This window comes from Hirundo rustica, chromosome W (assembly GCF_015227805.2).
Source record: "Hirundo rustica isolate bHirRus1 chromosome W, bHirRus1.pri.v3, whole genome shotgun sequence".
In the NCBI taxonomy this organism is placed as follows: Eukaryota; Metazoa; Chordata; class Aves; order Passeriformes; family Hirundinidae; genus Hirundo; species Hirundo rustica.
The window spans coordinates 20,908,024-20,935,795 of NC_053487.1; the positions used below are offsets into that span (position 1 = coordinate 20,908,024).

Consider the following 27,772-nt stretch of genomic DNA (forward strand, 5'->3'; position numbering starts at 1 on the left):
CATAAACTGGTATCCCTAATTGATCCCCATCAGGTCCTGGTAAAAGAAAAAATCCTGGCTGTATAATTCCCAGAGTGCAGCTCCCTTTCCACTGAGAGGGGAGTTTTGGGTATGCTCTTTTTCCACATATCCAAAATAAGCCATCTGGAGCTTTCCAATAGTTGAATTTTTGTTGATCTATATTTTCCCAAAATTAGGAAATTTCCGGGATGCCATAGTAAGGATTTTTACCTGTATCATTATATTGAAAAAGTTTTGTTTTGTTATCATACTTACAATTCACTTTTTTTGCTTTTTCTTGGGTCCAATACACGGTTGGTTCTTCTGGGATCCACCATACAGAAGTTCCATTACTAACCTTATATCTTTTACAGGGTGTTTTTCCTACTTCATGAATTAACCTTTTCCCAGTGCCCCAGAGACATTCTTCCCCTATCACTGTTGAGCTTAAAATCCACCCTTCTGGTCTGTTTTTTCCACTTGTACTTGCTTGGTTCCATTTTAGAAGCTCAATTGGGCCTAAGCTGCTGCCTTTCCATGGCCATTCTTCTGACATCAAAGCCCCTCCACAGACCCAACAATTGGTTATGTTAAGTTCCTTACTTATTCTTTCCCCCAATTCTACAAACTGATTTTTACCCATCCTTGAGATATCTATTTCTTTTTCTAATTGCTGTTCAAGTTTGGTATACAAATCGTTGATGGAAATTGTCACAGGTTTAGGTGGTTGTGATTTATTAAAGAAATATGGGTATTGATCTAGTATCGATACCCAACTGTGATGGACAAAAACTCTCTAACAGTTTAAAGTTAGAAAGTGTATGTTTATTACGGCCGGGCAGCACGAGGGATATTTCCCTAATTCGCACTGCGAAATTCACAGGTAATTACAAAGCCTTTTATTTACAAAAGTGTTGAATATCCAAAACACAAATGCATATTCATACCCCTGTCACCTCCCATTCCTCACTTTGTATGCTAATTGGCAAAAAGGCTATTAAGCATGCGTACTTTGTTTCTTAAAATGAGTCGGGGGTCTATTTTGGGGAGGGGTCACCTAAAATGAGGAAGTAAGATGAGTCTTCCTCGTCCTGACCTTTCTACCTTTTCAATGCATTCGTGACAAATGAATCCTTGGTAGAACTTATAGTTTCCTGTGTTCAATGGGTCCTTTAAGCAGGAAATCTGCAGCTATCTTATGTCTTATTTACCACATTCTGTTTTTCATGACAAGGACAACTACATAAACATAAACCTGACAAGAAATGAGTGACAAGATCCGGGGTAGCTTATCTAAGATCCGGCTTCTGTTAACTGCGAACAAAGATTACCTATCTACTTCAGCTAATTCAGCAACTTATTATCTTAACTTTCCTAAAAAATCCTTAGTTCCTCAAAATTAACGTCTCATTCCCCACTTCTTCTTTGAAATGAGTAAATTCTTTTACTCAGTATACAGAGTCTTCCTCATCTATCCAAGCTGTACAGCTAGTGTCTCTCAAGACCAAGCCATACGCCTTTGACAGTGATGTTAAAGCTGCCACTCGTCGTAGCATCCTCCAGTTCCAAACAAGTATTACAATGGATAACACTAAACTTATGCTGACCAAAATAAGCAACACAACTATAGGGTGGATTAAGGTATTCAATATTCCGGTTGCTGTTGGTGACCACCCAAAAAGCACATCCCACCAATGATGAGACAAATGTTCCTCAAGCCTTTTAAAAACCCCTTTGATGGTCTCTGTATCATGGTGTATGGTAATTAATGTCTTTTTCCCTTCATCTCTAATTTCTTTTAAGATTTCTCTCAATTCATGATGCTTCAGCAATTGAGCAACTAAAGTCAAATTCATTCCTCTCGTGCCCACATTCTGTGTTCAGAAGGGTACAATACAGTTCCCTCATGGTTTAATCCTAAGGAGACTATTGGGTGTATTAAGTCCACTGGGGCATCAGTAACACTTCTGAATCTATTGTGTTCAGCACTCCCAGTCCTGTTCTTAGCAATCCAGTGAGATCCCTCTTGTTCCTAAAATTGGGAGGCATACTTTTTTGAAGCCAAGTAGTCCAGTCCATAAAGGAGTTCCTGAGAAATGGGGCACATTCTGGCCGAACGTGTGAAGCATTTACCCGTACTCCCATTTCTACTCGTTTTAAAGACCACTTTGGGTTAACTATCAGCTTCTGAGCTCCTGTGTTCTTAATAGCTTATGGCCCAATTTTGGTAACTACAGGAGTTATTTGTTCCTCCACTTCTGGAATAGCTGGCATCTTGGTGATCACAGCCTTTCTTGGCACTGGTGGAGTGATCTTGGTCTGGTTCTTAAGGTACTCAGTACATACCTGAGTGATGTTAAAGTCAATGTCATACCCTCTTATCGCACACCCTTCTATTTTGAGCCTAAACTCTAGACATGTACTCAAGCATTTATCACAGCATTCAGGACTAACCCTGATGAGTTTCATGGGTGGATGGTAAGCCTCGTGGAACCCATCCTGTACGAATGCATACTTACATCCCCAAACATTTCTTCCCTCCCACAAGCTTGCATTTGTGACTTTTAGTATCTTGTTTAAAGCCTTACGAGAGTAAGGATCATAGGCTCTTCCTTGGCACAGGTATATACCAGTCACATTATACCTTCGTGGTATTGTGTTGACTCCTGTTATGGTTAAGGTAATTACTACAATAGTTACAACTTTCCACATAATGTCCAAAATAACTCTTAGTCCATTTATTCGTTGTTCCGAGTGAGCTTCAGCTTCAGTTCATTATCGCCTGGTGTGGCTGTCCAAATTCCTTCTGGGGCTTTCTTCACTCGGGAGTGATGGATCCAGGCCTTCTGTTCTTGGATCTTGATTGCAGTGAAGGTAGTGAGGAGCACCTGGAATGGTCCTTCCCACTGTGGTTCTAAGGTTTTTTCTGCAAAAGACTTAACATACACATAATCCCCAGGTTGTACATCATGTACTGGCCCATCTAGTTCTCTGTTTTGAGTTCCAGCCACATACTTCTCAATTTCTCTAAGTTGTTTATTTAGGGCCACCATATATCCATGTAGGGTTTCTTCCCCTACTTGAATGGATGCTGTTCCCTCTTGAACTGCATATGGCCTTCCATACAATATTTCAAAAGGGCTTAGTTTCTCTTTGGTTTTGTCCGAATTCGCAAGAAGGCCAATGGGAGAGCCTGAGGCCAGGGCAAATTTGCTTCTTGCCCCAATCTTACAATTTGTTGTTTAATCAAATGGTTCATCTTTTCCACCTGGCCGCTAGATTGAGGGTGGTATGGGGCGTGCAATTCCCAGTCTATTCCCAGGTGGTGACTTATTTGCTGCACAATTTTCGAAATAAAGTGTGGTCCCCTATCTGAGGATATGGTGGCTGGAACTCCAAATCGTGGTATTATTTCTTGCAACAGCACTTTGGTCACCTCTCGGGCCTTAGCTGTTCTGGCAGGAAAGGCTTCTGGCCATCCTGAAAAGGTATCAGTTAACACCAATAGGTAACGATACCCTCCCTTCCTGGGCAGTTCTGTAAAATCAATTTGCCATTGTTGCCCAGGTCCACAACCTTTCCCAATTTGGCCCACTTTAGGCTTTGGGGTATTTTTAGGGTTAGTTCGGAGGCAAAGACTACACTGACAAGTTACTTGTATCACTGTGCCCTGCAATTTCCTGGCCATGATTCTTTCTTTCAAATGGTTATACAGGGCATCTATTCCCCAGTGTGTTTTCTCATGTTCCCTCTGTACTAATGACCACAACAAATAGGAGGGTACTACAAGTTTCCCTTCTTCTGTTACAGCCCATCCCTCCTGATTATAACTTGCCTTTTCTACCTTGATAAGTTTCTTATCTTTCTTATTGTACACTGGCTTACCTTCAATAGAAACTTTTCCATCTGGAATCAATGCTGCCTCAACAGCCTTATCGGGTACCTCACCTTTTGCTGCTTCTTTTGCCTCTCTGTCCACCAGCATATTCCCTTCTTCCAATTCAGAGCTCACTTTTTGGTGTGCCTTTATGTGCATTACGGCTACTCTCTCAGGTAGTTGTATGGCATCAAATAGCCTCATTATCTCTTGTGCGTGTTTAATACTCTTGCCTTGTGAATTCAGCAGTCCTCTTTCCTTCCAGATGGCTCCGTGAGCATGAACCACTCCGAATGCATACCTTGAGTCCGTGTAGATGTTGATCTCTTTTCCTTTTGCCAGCTCTAGGGCTCAGATTAAGGCAATTATTTCAGCCTTCTGTGCAGATGTATTAGTTGGTAATGGCCCAGACTCTATTACCTCTCTGCTTGTGGTAACTGCATACCCAGCGTGCCTTCTTCCACTGACGACATAGCTGCTTCCATCAGTAAACCAGGTGTCAGCATCCTCAAGCGGGGTGTCCTTCAGATCTGGGCGGCTCAAGTAGGTGGCTTCAATGGTCTCCAGGCAGTCATGGATCACTGGTTCTCCCATGCTCCCGCTGAGGAAGGAAGCTGGGTTCACAATGTTAGTTACCACAATTTCAACATCATCTTGTTCTACCAGTATGGCTTGGTACTTCAGAAATCTCTGTGGGGAGAGCCAATGTCCCCCTTTTGCCTCAAGGACTGCAGACATTGTGTGAGATACTAGCACAGTCATCTTCTGGCCTAGGGTGAATTTGCGTGCTTCTTGGATGTTTATTGCTACTGCTGCAACTGCTCTGAGGCACCCTGGCCATCCTTTAGCTGCTGTGTCCAGTTGCTTGGAAAGATAGGCCACTGCCCTCCGGTACGGGCCTAAGTTCTGTGCTAATATTCCCAAGGCAATCCCCTGCTTCTCATGAGAAAACAGGAAAAATGGTTTACTCACGTTTGGAAGTCCTAGGGCCGGAGCTGACATAAGGGCTTTCTTTAGTTGGTTGAAGGCTCGGGTTGCATCTTTTGTCCACTGAAGATCTCTGCTCCCTTCCATGACCAAGGCATACAAAGGTTTAACAAGCAACCCATAGTTATAAATCCACAGTCTGCACCACCCTGTCATGCCTAAAAAGGTTCTTAGTTCTTTCACTGTCTGAGGCTTTGGGGTCTGGCATATTGCTTCCTTGCGATCCTGCCCCAGAGTCCTTTGTCCAGCACTTACTTCGTAACCCAGGTAAATGACTGTTTGCCTCACCATTTGGGCTTTCTTCTGGGATACTCGATACCCCTGCAGGCCTAGAAAGTTTAGGAGGCTTACCGTCCAGTCCACGCATGTCTCCTGGGTCCGGGTAGCTATTAAGAGATCATCCACATACTGGAGTAACTGTCCTTCTCCTGGTGGAGGTTCCCAGGACTCTAAATCCTTGGCAAGCTGTTCCCCAAATATAGTGGGGGAGTTCTTGTACCCCTGTGGTAACACACACCATGCGAGCTGAGTTTTTCTTCCAGTTTTAGGGCTTTCCCACTCGAATGCAAAAATTTTCTGGCTGGCTTCATGGAGAGGGAGGCAAAAGAAAGCATTCTTTAGATCTAGAACAGTAAACCAAGTTAGTTCAGGTGTTAAACGGGTTAACAAGGTGTAGGGATTGGCAACCACTGGATACAAGTCTTCAGTTACCTTGTTAACAGCTCTTAAAATTTGTACTAATCTGTATGACCCATCAGGTTTCTTTACTGGCAGAATAGGAGTATTAAAATCAGATTGACACTCTCTCAGTAGTCCTAGCTGCAGAAAGTTCTCAATAATTGGGCTAACCCCTTCTATATCTTCTTTCTTTAGGGGGTATTGTTTAACCCTTACTGGCTGTCCTCCTTCTTTAAGCCTGATTTGCACTGGTAGTGCATTCTTTGCTCTTCCTGGTATATTGGAGGTCCATACTCCTGGAAATACTTGATCCATTATTTTCCTAAAATTTTCCTTTTCACTTGCCACTTCAATTTCTTTGGTTATTAGCATTAAGCTTAACAGTTCTACATACTGTTGATCCTTTACCTCCAAACTAATTTCCCCATTTTTGAATATTATTCTTGCTTCCAGCTGCTCTAGCAAATCTCTGCCCAAAAGTGCAGATGGAGCATTAGGCATGTATAAAAATCGATGGATGCCCCACTGTTTTCCCAATTTATACTTCAATGGTTTGCAAAAATAAGCTCTTTCAGATTGGCCAGTTGCCCCCTTTACCATAACATAGTCATTGGTTACAGGTATTAGGGCCTTATTCAACACTGAAAATGTTGCCCCTGTGTCTATCAAAAATTTCACTTCTTTTTCTTTGTTCCCCAGTTTAACTATAACCAGAGGGTCCCCTAGGGTAAGGCCCTCCGGTCCCCTTCAGTCCTCTTTTACATGAGCAACTACTTTTTCCCTTTTCTGATCACCTTTTCTATGTTCATTACCCTTTCTTAATTCTGGGCACTGGTTTTTCCAGTGACCAAATTTCTTACAAAATGCACATTGATCTTTCCCTAGTCGGGGTGGTCCTTGTTTTGGTGGACCTTGCCCATGTTTCCCTTTTTCTCCTTCTTTTACTACTGCTGCTAGTTTCTTCATCCCTTGTTTATACCCTTCTTCCCGGTTACTAAAAACTCTCCAGGCCTCATCTAATAAAGTTTCTAAATTCCGGCTGTTTGGGCCCCGGATCTTCTGGAGTTTCCGCCTGATATCTCCTGTGGATTGTCCTAAAAATAAATTTATTAATTGCTGCGTTCCTTCATCAGTTCCAGGATCCAGGGTGGTGTGTCGGCGCATTGCGTCTCACAGGTGATCTAGAAATTCAGAAGGTGTTTGAGAGGGGCCCTGTTTGATAGCATATAAGGCTGACCAGTTTATGGTTTTGGGGATTGCTCTTTCTAGCCCTTTTACTATTAGTTCTTGGTATCTCTTTAACCGCCCTAACTCCTCATCATCATTAGGATCCCAACCTGGGTCTTGAAGGGGAAATACATCTTTAACATCCTCCTGTGTTGTCCTACAATCATCTTCAGCCAGATTCCCAGCTACTTTCAAAACTAATTGCTTCTCAGTTTCTGTTAAGGCATCAAGTAGCAGTTGCAGATCTGCCCAATCAGGTGAATGCTGCTTAACCATAAACTTCATTTCCTTAGCAACCCCTATAGGATCACTTCGATAGCCCTTAGCAATCCTTTCCCAAATTTCTAAATCAATTGAGGAAAAGGGAACTTTAATCAGTTTTGTTTCCCCATCAGAGGTTATTGCTTGTCTTAGAGGTGCTTGTACGACAACTCTGGTTTGTTTTCGGGTCCTTGATGCTATAGGTCCTTGTGAGGGAATCTTAGGACCTGGTGGGAGGGGTTAAGGTTCATCCCACTCACTGTCACTGCTAGGCAGTGGTGGATCCCGGGGTTTACGAGTGGGTGGAGAAACCCCTACCTCAATTGCTGTCCTCCCAAAGGAAGATGAAGCTAAAGATGAAGTGGGGGGGGTTGGAGTCAATGATGGTTCTGAATTTGCGTCCCCCACCACCCTCCTCCTTTCCTGCCTCCTAGGGGCTGGCTTAAGTATGTCTTCTGTCTCTTGTTCCAAAGCCTCTGCTTGGTATACTTTGTCAGGATGGGTGCACCTCTGATTTATCGAGCAGGTACTACAACACCGTTTGGGCTTCCTTTTAGTAGCTTTATTATCCTTTTCAAGGGCTAATACTAAAGGATCAGATGGTGACCTCATTCCACAATCCCTTTGCCACTCGGGATGATTCCTGAGAGTGAAAAACATATCAGCATAAGCTACTTCTTGCCACTTTTGTTCACGCCGAAGGAAAAGCATCAATTGTAATAATGTCTCATAGTCCAGTGTACCGTTTTACTGGCCACTTCACACCTTCATCAAGTTTATATAATGGCCACCATTGTGTACAAAGCTTAGCAAGCTCCCTCTTAGTTTCGGTACCACCACAGCCCACCAGTTCCTTCCAGTGTGTTAAGATACACCCTAAAGGGCTTCCTCTGGGAATCTCTTTGCTCTCATTTGCCCCCATGTTTAGAATCCCTTTTGTTCCAAGATGTTACAAAACACAAAGTAGACTACTTCAATTGCCCTTCTCAGCAACAAAAATTTCTCGGCTATTTCTGCTAGCTCTGGGCATAAGTTCTGGGCTCTCTGCTTTCTGCACACAATCAAAGCCTTTTCTTAGAGAGACCCAACTTCAAACACCAACCGATTTAGGCTCGCAAAGAAAATAGCCAGGGGTCCCTCACGACCCCAAACACACTCCACCAGAAGTTTCAACAAGGTCTCGCCGAAAAATCATACGGATTTCGGCCGGGACACCACACACAAATCCCTCCGTGAGAAGGAGGTGGGGGGGGTAACCCTGATCCCACGCTGCCTCTCCACTCTGTGGTTAAGGACTACACAACCAGGACTTTAAAATATTGCCACACACTCTAGCAACTGCAAGCCTCACAAACAAGCAAAACCTTTTTCCCTTTAACTAAAACACTCACTCGCCAAAAGAACTTCTTAGCGTTTTACAGGGAGTTTAGAGACGCGGCCCGAGGATGCAGAGCCTGGATTCCCCCGCGGTTACCAGGAAAACAAATCACCCCCTCCCAATCCCTGGGGCTGGCTCAGGTTTCAAACCTCCTTACGCCGCTTGCTCCTTTTAGTTCAAAAACAAACAATTTAAACTAACACAAATGCTTTTTTTCTTTTTTTTCTTTTTTTTATTTTTTTCCCTCACCTAACAAAACGTCAGCAAAATCTTGTTGCCAAAAGCACTCGCTGTTCAAGCTCACACACAGTCTAATTCCCCTCCAGCACACAATCAGGATACAACACAAACACTTTAAATCCTTCCGTCCTACAAACAGAGGGATCCCTCCACTGATCAGGCGGGGAATTCAAAAGGCTTTTACAACTTCAAGCCTGCAAAACTCCTAAAACCATTTACACAGGTTACTAACACACTCCAAAATCACACAAATCAAAACGCTTACACAAACTCCCACAGACCACGATACATACGGTGCACCAATAATTCTTCCACACCTGAAGACACAAACACACAAAACCACGAGACCACAGAACACGGATCCGTTCACACCACACACACTCCGTGCACTCGGGGCCGCAATCGGGATTTTCTGCGACCCACAACGGGACCCTTCGCGTCCCAGCATGGGCTCGCCACACGGATTACGGATTGTCAAGGTACCTTTGAACCACAAACTGTAACCGGAGCCACCGCTGCTCCTAATACACAACAACAACACCGGTTATTTCACTGCCGCCGCTGCCCCGGCACGGGACACGGACTACCAAGTCATCTTTAAATTGCAAGATGACATAACAAAAAAAACCGGTTACCGCTGTCCCCACTACGGGACACGGACTACCAAGGCACCTTTAAACTGCAAGATGACACAACAAAGACAGGTTGCCGCTGTCCCCACTACGGGACACGGACTACCAAACCACTGATACCAAGCTCCGCAGAGCTGACACAACTTTTACAAACAAACCCAAGAGGCGTATGTTGTGCACGAGACGTCCCTCAGTGTCTTACCAACCGCCTATACCAAGGTACCTATTTTCAAATATAAACATACCTTTTGTCCGTAGTTCCAGCAGGTTCTGGTCTTTCCCCGGGTGGTCAGCAGGACCGCAGGAGCCCTCTTCCCAGAAAATTCCGGGTGGGCGCCCAGAGGGGTCCTGGACCCCACTGGCCCCACGGCCAGAGAGAGCTGTCTCCTGGCTGGCTCGCCAAAATGATTTATTAAAGAAATATGGGTATTGATCTAGTATCGATACCCAACTGTGATGGACAAAAACTCTTTAACAGTTTAAAGTTAGAAAGTGTATGTTTATTACGGCCGGGCAGCACGAGGGATATTTCCCTAATTCGCACTGCGAAATTCACAGGTAATTACAAAGTCTTTTATTTACAAAAGTGTTGAATATCCAAAATACAAATGCATATTCATACCCCTGTCACCTCCCATTCCTCGCTTCGTATGCTAATTGGCAAAAAGGCTATTAAGCATGCGTACTTTGTTTCTTAAAATGAGTCGGGGGTCTATTTTGGGGAGGGGTCACCTAAAATGAGGAAGTAAGATGAGTCTTCCTCGTCCTGACCTTTCTACCTTTTCAATGCATTTGTGACAAATGATTCCTTGGTAGAACTTACAGTTTCCTGTGTTCAATGGGTCCTTTAAGCAGGAAATCTGCAGCTATCTTATGTCTTATTTACCACATTCTGTTTTTCATGACAAGGACAACTACATAAACATAAACCTGACAAGAAATGAGTTACAAGATCCGGGGTAGCTTATCTAAGATCCGGCTTCTGTTAACTGCGAACAAAGATTACCTATCTACTTCAGCTAATTCAGCAACTTATTATCTTAACTTTCCTAAAAAATCCTTAGTTCCTCAAAATTAACGTCTCAGTTGTACTGACTTAGACTTTTTGCTTATCAATTGCTCTTTTACTAAATCTTGTGCTTTGTGCCAAATAATGTAGGTAAAACAAATCCATCTCTCCTCTTTTGGGCATTGACTTCCCATCCTGCAAACTTTCTGAGACTCCTTTAATAAGTCATCTAATGATTTATTATTCCTATCCTCAATTTTTTCTAATTTTTTTCTAATATCTGGCCAGGCATTAGTAACAAACTTAATCCTTAACAAAGCTTTTCCCACATCAGTTTCACAGTCTATTCCGGAATATCGTTCCATATTTCTCCTAAGTCTGTCTAACCATTCAGTTGGAGATTCTTCTTTTTCTTGCTGTGCCTCAAAAGCTTTTTTAGCGTTTTGCCCTCGGGGTGCTGCCTCTTTTATTCCCTTGATTATTAAATTACGATATTCATTCATGTGTTTCCTCCCTTCCTCATTATTTTGACCCCACTCAGGAGGTGCACTTGGCATTTTGTCTTCTCCGGGGGGCCCCTGTGGGTTCTCTTTTTCTCAAACTTTTATTTCAGCTGCTCTGATCAATTGCCTTTCTTCCTGAGAAAATATTATTTTCATTATAGACTGCATCTCTTTCCAAGTATAAATATTCGGACTTTAAAATTGGTCTAATTGTTCAGCTGTGCCTATGGGATCTTCTAAAATTCCTTTGATTTCTTTTTGAAAATTTCTGACCTCAGAAGAAGTCAAAGGGGCATTTACAAACCCTGTTCCACGCCCTCCCACTGGGACTTCTCTTAGTGGAAATAGACTAATTTCTTTATTCCATTTTTGGTTTTTATCCTCTGTCGTCTTTTTCCCATGTTTTGAGAAAGAATCCAGAGAGGGCTGTCTTTTAAGTGAACTTCTAGTGTTTCGATAAGGCATTTCTAGGGAGAAGTCGTTTCTCTGAGCAGTAGCTGTGTTTACCGAGGGAACGGAGCTCAGGGCAGGAAGGGGGGTGAGGGGAGGGCATAGCGCTTAGGCTTGGTCCTCCAAGGGCGGAGCGTAGGCGGGGTTTGCTGCCGGGACTGGCAGAGGAGGGGGCAGTTCCGGGGGATACCAGAGGGGAGCGTGGGCAGCCTGCGTGGGGCTAATGGCGGCTGAGTCAGCGGCTCCCGGCAGAGACAAAGCAACAGAGGCAGTGCCCAGCACAGCCGTCACGGGCAGGGCAGCTGGGGATCGGGCAGTGGGGGAAGCGATTGGCGATAGGACATCTGGGACCGGCGGGACCCCCGGCACGGTCGGGGCGGCGGTCTTAGACCACGCGTCAGGAGGGACCCCCGGCATGGCTGTTAGGGCGGCCTCGGACCAGGCGCCGGGGCAGACAAATTCACCGGCGGGGCCGGGGCTGGGGTGTATGCGGGGACCGGCGCAGCTGCCGCGGGCTGCGAGCCAGCACTCGGGACTGGAACCGGGGCAGGCGGGGCTGAAGCGGGACCCGGGACAGGGGGCTCGGCCGCGAACGGCGGGAGCGCAAGCGGGAACGGAGGGGGCAAAGCCTGCAAAGGATCCCACTCTTTTTCCTTCTTTTCTTCTTGTTCCCCTCCCTTTTCTTTCCCCTTTTTCTTTTCTTGTTTCGTCTCGGGGGTTTCTGATACGTTAAAGATTTTTTTTCTCCTAAAATCTCCTGTCCAACATGTGGCATATTCTCTTTCTTCGGGATTAAACGGTTCCTTTGAATTTACAAATATATTTAGAGCCTGACAAATCCAGTTCTCAAAAGAGCCGTATCTGGGCCAATAAACGTGGTCAGATCTTATTTCCTTCTCTGCCCATTCTATCGTGCAAAATTGTATCATCTTTATCTTTTCCTTTCTTCTTGTACAAGGGTTTTTATCCCAGTTAGCTAACATAACTCCCAGAGGTCTATCTTGAGGTATTTCCGTTGGTAATTTTTTATACCCTTTTTTCGTGCCTGTATCCAACTTACTGTTTTTCTGTCCCATTTTTTAAGATCGTATCTATTTGTCTCCCACCTCTGTTTTTCACTTTCTCTTACAACCTAAAGACTACTTACTTCTATCTATGCACACACACACAAAAAATCCCTTCTTTCTCACACAACTATTCAAAACAATACACCTCCCTCCAAGGAGATATAGTGGATTTTAAAATTAACAATCAACATTACATGTGCTTTCATCCATCTACTCTTACTTCATTTCTCCTTCACTTTTACACATTCTTTCACACCCTTAGGACATGAAGCCGATCCCTGTCGCCAGAGAATCGCGGCTCCATGTGTGGCCCCCCTCGCCTTGGGTTTGGTCTCTGGGTTCCAGTATAGCTGGGCCTCTGAGGAGGGCCCAGAATCTGGTCGCCTCTGGTGCCGGTCCACCTATGAGGCTGATTTGCATGTCGCTCACACTTTTACTATGACCCCCCCTCCACATGCCTGGAGGGAAAAGAGCTGAATTGTGTGTCACACACATGTTCTGCCATAGTTCTGCCATAGCCCCCACCCGCCCGGGGGAACAATGGCCTGTTTGCGGGTCACTTACATCTCTTGCCACAGTCCCACCCACCCGGGAAGCTGAGGCAGATTTTGTGTGTGACTCACTCTCACGCAACAAAACAACAATAAGATACCTTTTACTTTCAAATCACCTATTACAATTTTAGGTGGTACTGGCCAGTCCTGGTGCTCTTGGATATCCCCTCAATCCAGCTGTGTTGTCCAACCCTAGATGCTCTTGGGCATTTTTATCCCTCAATCCAGCTGTGTTGTCCAACCCTAGATGCTCTTGGGCATAACCTCAATCCGGCAGAACCCTGGGTGCTCTTGGGATATTAATCCCTCAACCCAGCTAAAGTTTTAGGGGCCTTTTTTTTTTTTTTTTTTTTTTTTTTTTTTATGGATTATACTTGGAAAACCCCTGGCTTTCTGTCTCCTAGGGGTAGACCCAGTCCCAGTTTCCCTAGGGGGGGTTCTCTCGCTCTTCTTATCACCCGCTTCATGTCTTTACTGGCCGTTTTTCTCGCGAAAGAACGGAAATGCAGCATAGGAGACTCCGCACTCACATAGCAGGTCTGGGATAACCAGCTGCCTCTCATTCACACACATTCATCCCCCCCTTAACCGCCCCGTCCAAACCAGTACTTACCTATCCTTTGTCCCTGAGTCTTTGTCTTCGTATACACTTTAGTCTTAGGGGCTAATTACTGCGGTTTTAGGGAATCTTTTCCCTTTTCTTTGTTTTATTGCCTCCTCTTGTCCACTGATCGTAACCTGCATCTGCTGGTCACATCAGGGGAACACAGAGCGAGGCTGCCAACTGGGCAGGGCGCGCCGTCCTCACCCTGATTCCACTGAGGCACCGGCAGTGAGGTGTTCAAACCATCGTCTGCTACCATAATTGTGAAAAATGCCAATCACTTGTTTTAAAATTTTGAAAGTTTAATAGTAATAAAATGGTTATAAAAGTAGAATTAGAGTAAAAAAATTGAACAATTAAGGTTAGGACAATACGAGACAATAAAAACAAAGTTACAGACGTCTGGGTGCCTCCCCGAGCAAAAAGCTCCGAAGAAGGACCCCTGTTAACAAAGGATTAACTCTTAAAAGCAATAGCCTGTTGAATATTCATGCATTTCATACATGATGCATAAATTCCATTCAAAGAAAGAATTGTCTCTGGTTAGTATCACTTTTTTCCTTTAATCTATGGCATCCACAAGGCCGAGCAAGGCAGGAGGAGTTGGTCTCTTCTGATAAGGAAGTAGTAAATTCTTTTTTCTCTGATAGATTTACATTTTCCTGTGGTTGGTACATAAGAACTATATTTTAACTACAAAACTACCTTTACCATACTATCAAAATATTAATACAACATTAACAATCAATACAACATAATACATATAGTAAATATCTTGTGTAGAGCCATATAATATGCACTTTTCACAGAGCCCTTAACTCCATCTCACTTCTCTCAAGAGCTGCATGACAAAACCAGCGGTTCCAGCCTATTTTGGCGACCACTTGCTCCAGGAACCTCAGGAGTTTCATGAAAAGCCTAGATGGATTTCGGGTGTCGTGTTTTATTCATTCCAGTATTGGCTGACGAAGCCCATTACATCATCCCTTTGGAAGAGAAATTCTCTTCAGCTGCCTGTGTGGTGCGGGGGAGAGGGGGAGGGGTGTTTTAAAAATAACACAGGCTTTTGTTTCTTTCTTTCAGGGCAAATTTCCTCCCAGTTGCTGGAAAACTGAATGTTAAAAAGCTTCAAAAGTGGGAAGGAAAAGGGCAGTGTGCAGCAGTTCCAGCCATTCCTGGGTTTACTATCATTACTTCCTTTCCAAAGACCAAGGGGGGAAAAATAGCCCCATTACCCCGCGCATCCAGCGCGCCCAGCCAGGCATGAAAAGCAAAGCCAGTGTCATGGCAATGGCAGATGGCACGGAGCGGGAGCAGGAGCGGGAGCAAGAGCGGGAGCAGGAGCGGGAGCAGGAGCAGGAGAGGGAGGGAGGGTTCCGTCCCCGACCTCCGAGCAGACCGCGCTCCTAATTAGCCCCAGAGGAGGGACTAATTAAACCAGGAGGTAAGACAAGTGATTACATTTCCTTGCAGATATGGGGTGCAGGAGTGATGTGGATGGAGCCAGAGCCAGTGTTGGAGTCGTTCTCACATCAATGTTAGGGAATGATTTCAATCTCGGCTCATCCCTCCCGCACTGCCAGGGAGCAGGGAGCCACAGCAATTCCCTGCTCTCCCAATGACCACAGGCTGCAGAGAATGTGGGATTGCAAGGAAATACCGATGGGACGGAGAGACGCACTGTCTGGATGCTGTGCTGTTGAGGTCAAAATGTGACATTCTCAATTATTAGCATTATTTGGCACCCAAGTATCCAAAGTACCCCCTTGAACTCACCCAGGACCAGAGCAGAACCTCCTCTTCCCTCCTCCACAGTTGTTTTGGAGTATATTTTCATGTTGCATAACCTCATTCCTTTTAATCCACTTTTTCTGGTTTCCTATAAAAGAAACAGTTGGAAGTAAATTATTTTCACTGCCATTGAACTGGGTGCAAAGCTCTCAGAAAATGGGATATAGGGAGGAAAATTATGATATTATATAATTATAATATAGAATTATATATTATATAAGTATTATATTATATTGTATTATATACAGTTATTCTGTAAATGTATTTATTTTTGCACTGCAAGAACTGGAAGTCCAGAGCTGCTCATGCAGCTGTGGGTGCTGACAATTCCTGCTGGGATGTGCTGGGCTTTCCACGACTCTTATGAATGGGCTGAACTTTGCAAAAACCATGGGAAAACCTGTGACTGTGGAGCCTTTGGCACTTCTTTGTCCATTCCCAGGTAAATGCTCCATCCCCAGCACACACATGCTGGGTGAGCACAATGCCAATGCAGGCTGCCTCTGCAATAGCTGCCTATCTTAAAATAGCTCTGGCTCCAGCTCTGCCTGCTCTGCCCACTGCAACACTGGGAGAATCTCTCCACCTGGACCATGATCCCAGTCCCTGGGGATCAGTGGGATTTTCAGAGCAACATTCCCCTTTTGCAGCGCATCATCTGGATGATTCAAACCCAATCATTGTGAGATTTCACTGGTATTTCTGCTTCCCAGTGAAATGTTGGACAATTTGTGTTTCTATTTTGACCCTGGATTAGTCAAGGGTCACTGCAGGACCAGATCAGGGGTGCTGGGTTTTCCGTGGCCTTATGCTTCATCCCATAAATGCTCTTTGCTGTTGGCAAGCAGGAGAAAAGCCCGACAGGACAACTCCTCTTTGCTGCCAGGGTTGAATCCCTGAGGAGCTGCCAGGGCTGCTGCAGCGTGGCACAGCTCATGGCCTCACCCCCTCCACTGCACTTCCCATCCCAGCTTCCCTCACACAGAGGTGGTCAAAGTCACTCACTCCAGTCTAAAAAGCATCCAGGATTATGAGATGTGGTAGTGTGTTTTGTTAAGTTGTGAAGTTATTCCCCCAATGGTTTGTTCCTGTTACCCCCCTGATATGTATGGTTTTAACCCAAGTTTTCTCCTCCCTTGCTCAGCTGTCATTCACTCCTTAGACCCTCCTGTTACTTCATTCACATAGCGCCAATCTTCCCTAGTCACTTCCCTTAGTTCCAGAGTGTGCTGGCTCGAAAGCAAAACCAGTGAGAGACTCTAAGTCAGAAAAACAATTTAATAGGAGGGAAAAAAATAAAAATAAAAGCAATAGTACAAAAGATCACTGACAGAGTCGACAGAGTCAGAATACAACCTGACATCCTGTTAGTTAGGGTGGTGGTAGCAGTCCAGATGAAGCAGTCTTGTTGAAGCAGTGATCCCGTAGAAAGGTCTGGTAGCTCTTGTCCTTTGGGAATCCAGTGGGTAAGGCTGCCTGTGCTGTCCCAAATACCAGATTATATCCAGGTGGGAATGCTTGGCTCCTCCCCCTGGGCGGAGCATCTCACAATGGGCTAATATCATTCTATGAGTCTTGCAATAGGTCCTTGATTGCCAATTAAACAGAGATAGCTCCTGGAGGGAGTTACCTATGAGTCATGTGGCAAGGCATTGATGGGCCATTAACAGAAGATAGTCTGGAGGAAGGGGGCAAGGGAAACACTGCCCAACCTAGTTTCAACATCTCATGTAGAAGGTGATAGAATACATACTTTGGGCACATCTTACATTGTAACCTAGGACATAATCCACCCCTTATTCTTTGACCATCTACATCATACCCAAATCAATACACTCTTACAGATGATATAGATATAGATATAGATATAGATATAGATATAGATATAGATATACACACACATGCTTATACATACACATATACATACATACAGACTGAAACCTTACGCACAGTTCTCACTTAAAATTAGGTCTCCTTGTGGTACACAATGGGTTTCCCCATCTTTTTGCATTACCTATCAAATGTAACCAGGTCTTTGAGCAAAAACAATCCCATGGATGGGTCTGCCTTTGCCTGAGGTGGGATTAATCCAAACAGTCGTTCCTAAAATACCTTTCATGTGTACCACAGGGACTTTATCTCCATCCACTGTGTGCAAGGCTTCAGACTGGGCAGGACTAATTCAATTGATTGACCTTCGGGTGTTGACTATTCAGGTGGCCTTTGCTAAGTTCACTTCCCAATTTTTGAAGGTCCCCCCTCCAAGTGCCTTCAGGGTTGTCTTAAGTAGTCCATTGCACTGTTCAACTTTCCCAGCAGCTGGTGCATGATAAGGGATGTGATATATCTATTCAGTGCCATGTTCTTTAGCCTAGGTGTTTATAAGGCCATTCTTGAAATGGGTCCCGTTGTCTGACTCTATTCTCTCCGGGGTGCCATGTCTCCACGGGATTTGCTTTTCAAGGCCCAGGATGGTATTCCGGGCAGTAGCGTGAGGCACAGGATAGGTCTCCAACCATCCAGTGGTGGCTTCCACCATGGTCAGCACGTAGTGCTTGCCTTGGTGGGTTTGGGGAAGGGTGATGTAGTCAATCTGCCAGGCTTCCCCATACTTGAACTTTAACTATTGTCTACCGTACTACAGAGGCTTCACTTGCTTGGCCTGTTTGATTGCAGCGCAGGTCTCACAGTTGTGGATGATATGACCCTTTCAACTCCCATTGCCTTTCCTATAGGTTGTCATATTGTGAACCCCTCCTTAATCCCCTCCCCGTTATATCCCTGATTGGTTGAAGAATTGTATCCTCCCCCTGTTCCTCCTCTGTTTAAAAGACTCTGCAAGCCACGGGTTCTTTGGTTTTTTCATCGCTGCACCCCTTGGGGAATAAAATCCTCTGAGACACACATGAGAGACCCCTCCCTGTTCTTTACTCTGATCCACAGCGCATCATAACTGACTGCCGTAGACAGCAGCCTTGCTGCTGTGGTATTCAGCAGCTCTGCTTCACTGCCACCCAAGCCAGATTCGGTGCATGGGCAGCCAATCTCAGCGCATGCCAGGGAGTGCGAGCTAGCTGAGTTTCTCTGGCATCATGTCAACTGGCGTCCACTGTGAGGGCATTCCGTTTCAAGGAGCCCCACAGACCAGGCTGTCTGTTTGGACTTCTTTGAACTTCCTTGGATTTATAGCCTGTGGTGTGTCAGGACCCTGGGTCAAACTCGCTTGCTTTTTGGTTGCCGTGGTTCACCGGGGATGAAGAGGCAACCCTCCCGCGGACAGGGGGGTCTCTTCCGGATCGGAGACCTTTCTTGCAGATTTCTGTTCCAGAGCCTCCAGGATTTGGTAAGAGGGGCAGGTGGCGCACTGGGCTCGGCAGGTGCAGGCGGGTGCAGCAGGAGCCATCCCAGCAGAGCAGCAGGCTGTCTGCAGGGGTGTGGTGCAGCAGCGACCGCTGCATTGACTTATTAAAGAAAATATGGGTACTGATCTAGTATCGATACCCAACTGAGACGGACAAAAACTCTCTAACAGTTTAAAGTTAGAAAGTGTATGTTTATTACGGCACCGGACAGTGTGCGGGATAGCTCCCAAATTCACACTGCAATTTACAGGTGATTACAGAGTCCTTTTATTTACAAAAGTATTGAATACCCAAAACACAAATGCATATTCATAACCCTGGTACATCCCATTCCCCACTTCGTATGGTAATTAGCTCAAAAGCTATTAAGCATGCATAGTTTGTTCTTTGAAATGGGTCAGTGGTCCTTTTCATGGGGAGGGGTCCCCAAAATGTGGAAGTAAAGAAGTCTTCCTCGTTCTGACCTTTCTACCTTTTCAATGCAAATGTGATAAATGAACCCTTGGTAGGACTCCTATTTCTGTCTTCATGACCGTTCAATGGGTTTCTGAGCAGAGGAGGCCTACAATTGTCTTATGTTCCTGAAAGCTATTCATCAGTTTCTATATTCTTCATTATAAACACAGCTAACCAAACAAAGTTGACAAGTAATCAGTTATTCTAATATGGAAGAGTGATCCCAAACCCAATTTCTCTTAGTTAATTACTAACTTTTAATTTCAGCAAAGCCTACCTATCTACTTTAGTTAATTTCAGCAAAGCTTATCTCTGACTAAAATCTTAACCCCTCTAAAAATCCTTAATTCTCTAAAGTTTATGTCTCATTCCCCACTTCTTCTTTAGGGTGAGTAAATTCTTTTACTCAGTATGGGGATTTTTCTTCATCTGCCCAAGACACATGCCTAGTGTCTCTCAGAACTAAACCATATGCCTTTGACAGCGAGGTTAAACTGTCATCCATCGCAGCATCCCCCAATTCCAAACAAACATCACAATGGACAAAATTAAGCTTATACTAACTAAAATGAGCAACACAATGATGGGATGAATTAAAGCATTAAGTATACTGGTTGCTGTGAGTGACCATCCAAAAAGCACATCCCACCAATGATGAGACTAGTGTTCTTCAAATCGTTTAAAAACCCCTTTGATGGTTTCTGTGTCATGGTGTATAGTGATCAAAGTCTTTTTCCTCGCATTTTTAATTTCTCTCAAAATTTCTTTCAATTCTTGATGCTCTAATAACTGAGCAACTAAAGTCAAATTCATCCCTATGGGCACAGGCACTATATCTTGTACAGTAACTACGTTGGCCTTTATATACTGATGTGATATTACAGGTGCCCGATAAAAAATCACATCCTTCAATTTTAACAAAGTTACAAACACATAAATTAAATTGAGTCTCATTCATGACTAGATTGTCTATCATTATGGTGGGACATGCTGTCCTGAGACAGACACAACCTTGTCCTATATATACAAGCAAAGTTGTTTGATTGCCTGAATGTGTTTCCAAGTGGCAAATGCTTTGGTCTGTGTCCAAACATGTATCTTTATCATTTTCTAGTGTCTCCTCACATATGTACCCTAGTTGTTTCCTCATAGAACAGGGCTCTAAATTAATGGTTTGCCATTTTCCTCCGATTTCCCGTGCCCACATTCTGTGTTCAGAAGGATACAACACAGTCCCTTCATGGTTTAATCCTAGGGGAACTACTGGGTGAATTAAGCTCACTGATGCATTGTGTATGGTTAAAACAAAAGCTGTTACCTTACTAGTCACGGGGTTGTAGGTGAAATTGACTAAAGTCCACCAAGACTGAAGTTATCTTTCCATCTCAGATGCATTATCCCAAACAATTTTGCGGAGTTCAGCAGGGAATATTCCCTCCCCGCCTTCCCTAATGACTGCAGCAGCCACCGATTGCATCCACAGTTGTGCCTGAGTACATCCAAGAGCTAGTGAAATGTTTTCACTGGCTGTACCTAGTGCATTAATTATTACCTCATGGCCTCGTTCTTCGGTGTTCTCCCATTCTGGTGATACTTTAGATAATTTCCAAAGGCTGTCACCTAGTGCTAGTAAAGATGATTGCAGAGGTTGCTGTAATTTAACTAAGTCACTCCCTATTGTGGTTAATTTATTCATTAACATTTCTGAATCTATTGTGTTTAACACTCCCAATCCTGTCCCTAGGAGCCCAGTGAAATCTCTCTTGCTCCTAAAATTGGAGGGCATCCGTTTTTGAAGCCAAATGGTCCAATCCATGAAGGAATTTCTAAGAAATGGGGCACACTCTGGCCGAATGTCCGAAGCATTTACTTGTACTCCCATTTCTACCCGCTTCAGAGACCATTCTGGATTAACCAGTAGTCTCTGAATTCCCATTTTCTTAATAGCATATGGCCCAATTCTAGTAACTATAGGAACTATGGGCTTCTCCTCTACTTCTGGAATAACTGGCCTTTGGGTTAAAACAGCTTTCTTTGGCATTATTGGGGTAGTTCTGGCTTTGTCAGTACAGACCTGAGTGACATTAAAATCAAGATCATACCCTTTTATTGCACACCCCTCTATTTTTAGTCTAAATTCAGGACACTTTGTCAAGCATTTGTCACAGCATTCAGGACTGATCCGGATGAGTTTCATGGGTGGACGGTAAGCCTCACAGAACCCATCTTGTACAAATGCGTAATTGCATCCCCAAACATTTCTCCCTTCCCACAAATGTGCATTTGTGACCTTTAGGATCTCATTTAAGGCCTTACGGGAGTGGGGATCATAAGCCTTCCCTTGGCACTGGTATATTCCAGTTACATTGTACCTGCGTGGTATTGCGTTGACTCCTTTTACTATGACAATGGCTACAATAGTTACAATTTTCTCCATTGTGTCCATGATTCCTACAAGTCCATTTATTCACTGTTCTGGGTGAGTTTCAGCTTCAGTTTGTTGTCGCCTGGTGTCCCCTTCCAAACTCCTTCAGGGACTTTCTTCACTCGGGAGTGATGGATCCAGGCCTTCTGTTCTTTGATCTTGATTGCAGTGAAGGTAGTGAGGAGCACCTGGAATGGTCCTTCCCACTGTGGTTCTAAGGTTTTTTCTGCAAAAGACTTAACATACACCTAATCCCTAGGTTGTACATCATGTACTGGCCCATCTAATTCTCTGTTTTGAGTCCCAGCCACATGTTTTTCAATTTCTCTTAGCTGTTTGTTCAGGGCCACCATATACCTGTGTAGGGTTTCTTCCCCTACTTGTATAGGTGTTGTTCTTTCTTGGACTGCATATGGTCTCCCATATAATATTTCAAAGGGGCTTAATTTTTCTTTTGTCCTTGGCTTAGTCCGAATTTGCAATAATGCCAATGGGAGAGCCTGGGGCCAAGGCAAATTTGCTTCTTGTCCTAATCTCACAATTTGTTGTTTAATCAAATGATTCATCTTTTCTACCTGGCCACTCGATTGGGGGTGATATGGAGTATGCAGTTCCCAATCTATTCCTAGGTGGTGGCTTATTTGTTGCACAATTTTTGAAATAAAAAGTGTGGCCCTCTATCTGAGGATATGGTGGCTGGAACTCCAAACCTTGGTATTATTTCTTGCAGCAGTGCTTTGGTAACCTCTCATGCCTTAGCTCTCCTAGTAGGGAAAGCTTCTGGCTAGCCTGAAAAGATATCAGTTAATACCAAAAGGTAATGATATCCTCCTTTTCTGGGTAATTCTGTAAAATCAATTTGCCATTGTTGCCCAGGGCCACAACCTTTCCCAATTTGTCCAACTTTAGGTTTTGGGGTATTCTTAGGATTAGTTTGGAGGCAAAGACTACACTGACGAGTTACTTGTATCACTGTGCCCTGTAGTTTCCTGGCCATGATTCTTTCTTTCAAATGGTTATACAGGGCATCTATTCCCCAATGTGTTTTCTCATGTTCTTTCTGCACTAATGACCACAATAAATAAGAAGATACTACGAGTTTCCCTTCTTCTGTCACAGCCCATCCTTCCTGATTATAACTTGCTTTCTCTGCTTTAATGAGTTTCTTATTTTTTTTAGTATATACTGGCTTACCTTCAATAAGAATTTTTCCATCTGGGATTAGGGCTGTTTCAACTGTCTCATCAGGTACCTCACCTTTAGCTGCGTCTTTTGCCTCTCTGTCTGCCAGCATATTCCCCTCCTCCAATTCAGAGCTCACCTTTTGGTGTGCCTTGATGTACATGATGGCTACCTTCTCAGGTAGCTGTACTGCATCTAGCAGTCTCAGTATCTCTTGTGCATGCTTGATGTTCTTTCCTTGTGAGTTCAACAGTCCTCTCTCTTTCCAAATGGCTCCATGTGCATGAACCACCCCAAATACATACCTTGAGTCCGTGTAGATGTTGATCTCTTTTCCTTTTGCCAACTCTAATGCTCGAGTTAAGGCGATTATCTCAGCCTTCTGTGCAGAGGTGTTGGCTGGTAGTGGTCCAGACTCTATTACCTCTCTGCTTGTAGTAACCGCATACCCAGCATGCTTTTTCCCACTGATGACATAGCTGCTTCTATCAGTAAACCAGGTCTCAGCATCCACAAGCAGGGTGTCCTTCAGATCCGGGTGGCTGGAGTAGGTGGCTTCAATGGTCTCCAGGCAATCATGGATCACTGGTTCTCCCATACTCCCGCTGAGGAAGGAAGCTGGATTCACAATGTTAGTTACCACAATCTCAACACCATCTTGTTCAGAAACCTCTGTGGGGAGAGCCAATGTCCCCCTTTTGCCTCAAGGACTGCAGACATTGTGTGAGATACTAGCACAGTCATCTTCTGGCCTAGGGTGAATTTGTGAGCTTGGATGTTTATTGCCACTGCTGCAACTGCTCTGAGGCACCCTGGCCATCCTTTAGCTGCTGTGTCCAGTTGCTTGGAAAGATAGGCCACTGCCCGCCGGTACGGGCCTAAGCTCTGTGCTAATATTCCCAAGGCAATCCCTTGCTTCCTGTGGGAAAACAGGGAAAATGGTTTATTCACATCTGGATGTCCCAGGGCTGGAGCTGACATAAGGGCCTTCTTTAGTTGGTCGAAGGCTCGGGTTGCTTCTTTTGTCCACTGAAGATCTCTGCTCCCTTCCCTGATCAAGGCATACAGAGGTTTAACAAGCAACCCATAGTTATAAATCCACAGTCTGCACCACCCTGTCATGCCTAAAATGGTTCTTAGTTCTTTCACTGTCTGAGGTTTTGGGGTCTGGCATATTGCTTCCTTGTGATCCTGCCCTAGAGTCCTTTGTCCAGCACTCACTTTGTAACTCAGGTAAATGACTGTTTGCCTCACCATTTGGGCTTTCTTCTGAGATACTCGATACCCCTGCAGGCCTAGAAAGTTTAGGAGGCTTACCGTCCAGTCCACGCATGTCTCCTGGGTCTGGGTGGCTATTAAGAGATCATCCACATACTGGAGTAACTGTCCTTCTCCTGGTGGAGGTTCCCAAGATTCTAAATCCTTTGCAAGCTGTTCCCCAAATATAGTGGAGGAGTTCTTGTACCCCTGTGGTAGTACGCACCATGTGAGCTGATTTTTCCTTCCAGTTTTGGGGTTCTCCCATTCAAATGCAAAAATTTTCTGGCTGGCTTCGTGGAGAGGGAGGCAAAAGAAAGCATTCTTTAGATCTAGAACAGTAAACCAAGTTAGTTCAGGTGTTAAACGGGTTAACAAGGTATAAGGGTTAGCAACTACTGGGTACAGATCTTCAGTTACTTTGTTAACAGCTCTTAAATCTTGTACTAACCTATATGACCCATCAGGCTTTTTTACTGGCAAAATGGGAGTATTAAAATCAGATTGACACTCTTTTAGTAATCCTATTTGTAAAAAGTTTTCTATGATTGGACTAATCCCTTCTCTATCTTCTTTCTTTAGGGGATATTGTTTGACTCTCACTGGTCGTTCCCCTTCCTTGAGCTTAATTTGTACAGGTAACACATTCTTTGCTCTTCCTGGTATATTAGAAGCCCACACCCCAGGAAACACCTGATCCATTATTTTCCTAAAATTTTCCTCTTCACTTACAACTTCAGTTTCTCTGGTAATTAACATTAAACTTAATAGCTCCACATATTGGTGGTCCTTTACCTCCAAACTAATTTCCCCATTTTTGAATATTATTTTTGCAACCAGCTGCTCTAGCAGATCCCTGCCCAAAAGTGCAGATGGAGCATTAGGCATATATAAAAATTTATGAATCCCCCATTGTTTTCCCAATTTATACTTCAATGGTTTGCAAAAATAAGCTCTTTCAGATTGGCCAGTTGCCCCCTTTACCATAACATAATCATTGGTTACAGGTATTAGGGCCTTGTTCAACACTGAAAATGTTGCCCCTGTGTCTATTAAAAATTCCACTTCTTTTTCTTTGTTCCCTAGTTTGACTATAACCAGGGGGTCCCCTAGGGTAGGGCCCTCCGGTCCTCCTCAGTCCTCCTTCACATGAGCAACCACCTTTTCTCCTCTCCGATTCCCTTTTTTCTGTTTGTCACCCCTTCTTAGCTCTGGGCACTGGGTTTTCCAGTATCCAATTTTCTTGCAATATGCACACTGATCTTTTCCCAGTTGGGATGGTCCTTGTCTCGGTGGACCTTGCTCACGTCTTTCCTTTTCTCCCTCCCTTACTACTGCTACCAGTCTTTTCATTCCTTGTTTATATCCTTCTTCCCGATTACTAGACTCTCCACGCCTCATCCACTAGAGCTTCCAAATCTCGACTATTTGGACCCCGGATCTTCTGGAGTTTCTGCCTGATGTCTCCTGTGGATTGTCCTAAAAATAAGTTTATTAGTTGTTGTCTCCCTTCATCCGATTCAGGGTCCAGAGTGGTGTGTCGCTGCATCGCATCCCGCAGATGATCTAAAAATTCAGAAGGTGTTTGAGAGGGAACTTGTTTAATGGCATATAGGGCTGACCAATTTATGGTTTTAGGAATTGCTCATTCCAGCCCTTTCACTATGAGTTACCTGTCTGACCCACGACTCCTGGCAAACTACACAACGAAACACAATCCACGGGTTACAATAGCAATCCTTCCTTGAGCAGGGGAATTCCTCCGAACCAGGTCCTCGATTCCTGTGTCTCCTATTCCTGGGCATATAATTTTGCTAGTAAACAAAGGAATAAAACAAACTGTTAATTTTCTAAAAAAGTTAGTTATAATCTTTGACACGGGGGAGCAATGTTCTTTTAAAATGAGGCTTGGAACAGCAGCTGTTGGAAAAAAATGTAGTTATTCTACAAGGGGGGGGACTCCTTTTTATTCAGTAAAAGAAGAAAAAACCCCCACAATGCAGTTAGGCAGTCCACTCAAATTGCTGGTTATTAATCACTTATCAGACCAGGTCCTCTGTTATGCCTTGCTCTAGATATATTGTTATTAGAATACCTTTAGAAATTGCAATCAAACTTCCATACACCGTAGCAAGTATGTAGCTGAGAGCCAAGCATATCTCAGCACTAAAAATCTCTCAGCTACTTCAGCCAAGCTGAACACAAGCTCTGGACTCTCTGCTTTCTGCGCACAACCAAAGCCACCAAACCAGGTTTTTGGTGTTTTTTTGGGTCTTTCCCCGGGTATTCAGCGGGACCGCAGGAGCCCTCTTCCCAGAAAATTCCGGGTGGGTGCCCAGAGGGGTCCCGGACCCCGCTGGCCCCACGGCCAGAGAGAGCAGTCTCCTGGCTGGCTCGCCAAAATGACTTATTAAAGAAAATATGGGTACTGATCTAGTATCGATACCCAACTGAGATGGACAAAAACTCTCTAACAGTTTAAAGTTAGAAAGTGTATGTTTATTACGGCACCGGACAGTGTGCGGGATAGCTCCCAAATTCACACTGCAATTTACAGGTGATTACAGAGTCCTTTTATTTACAAAAGTATTGAATACCCAAAACACAAATGCATATTCATAACCCTGGTACATCCCATTCCCCACTTCGTATGGTAATTAGCTCAAAAGCTATTAAGCATGCATAGTTTGTTCTTTGAAATGGGTCAGTGGTCCTTTTCATGGGGAGGGGTCCCCAAAATGTGGAAGTAAAGAAGTCTTCCTCGTTCTGACCTTTCTACCTTTTCAATGCAAATGTGATAAATGAACCCTTGGTAGGACTCCTATTTCTGTCTTCATGACCGTTCAATGGGTTTCTGAGCAGAGGAGGCCTACAATTGTCTTATGTTCCTAAAAGCTATTCATCAGTTTCTATATTCTTCATTATAAACACAGCTAACCAAAGTTGACAAGTAATCAGTTATTCTAATATGGAAGAGTGATCCCAAACCCAATTTCTCTTAGTTAATTACTAACTTGTAATTTCAACAAAGCCTACCTATCTACTTTAGTTAATTTCAGCAAAGCTTATCTCTGACTAAAATCTTAACCCCTCTAAAAATCCTTAATTCTCTAAAGTCTATGTCTCAGCATGGGTACGGGCACATTGTCCCCTAAGGGACCGACGGGCAAAAAGTCGCGTGAGTCGGCTGAGCACAGCGCCCCGATGCTCCAGGCGGTCTCTGAACTCTTTTTCGTTTTAGTTCTCCTTTTTACTGCAAGGAAGGGCAAATCAGTTGCTGCACAGATGGGATGGGTGTGCAGTAGTCCGTGTGGCAGAGGGAGATTTATGTCCTAGTTGAGGATACCCTGGTGGGGGGGGGAAATGAAGTTTTCACAGGGTTTGCTATACCAGTTTGTGAGATGGCTGCTTCTCCATTTTCCACAAATGTCCCCGAAAGATGTTAGAACTGTGATATTTTGGAATGCTGTAGGAACTGTATTGACAAATCTGACAAAAATGGGGGATCCCTCTGGAGATAAGTTCTATGCATTGTTTATTAAAATTCAGTCGGTGGTGAGAGACCAGGAGAGACAGAAGGACTGAGGGAAAGTGGAGAACCAACCACTGCAGTTTTCCCCAGTTCTCCCCGAAGCCCCTATTTCCCAGTCCCTTTGTTCCAACTCCTCATCCCCTACCCTGGGCAGGTTGGAGAAAGCAACTTGTGGAGATATAAAAGCACAGGGCTGTAATTGACTCCCTGGCTTTCTACAACCCTCTTGGGACCCCAGCTCTGGCAGCAAAGTGCCTGCTGCCAGGGACTCTTCCCCAAACCCTCAATCCAACCCTTTTC

At 44.3% G+C, this 27,772-nt stretch overlaps 1 protein-coding gene across 3 annotated transcripts in view; it reads left to right on the top strand.

Annotated features, from left to right (window-relative positions):
* The window catches only part of LOC120764830 (uncharacterized), a 118,107-nt gene that overhangs the window by 46,828 nt on the left and 43,507 nt on the right, over positions 1-27,772 (top strand). For 2 of the 3 annotated variants that reach the window (XM_040088896.2, XM_058423880.1), the window contains exon 4: positions 14,551-14,911. The exons of the other annotated variant lie outside the window; for it this stretch is intronic. The gene's annotated coding sequence lies outside the window, so the exon portion shown is untranslated. The remainder of the gene's footprint in view (positions 1-14,550; positions 14,912-27,772) is intronic. 3 annotated transcript variants of the gene reach the window in all.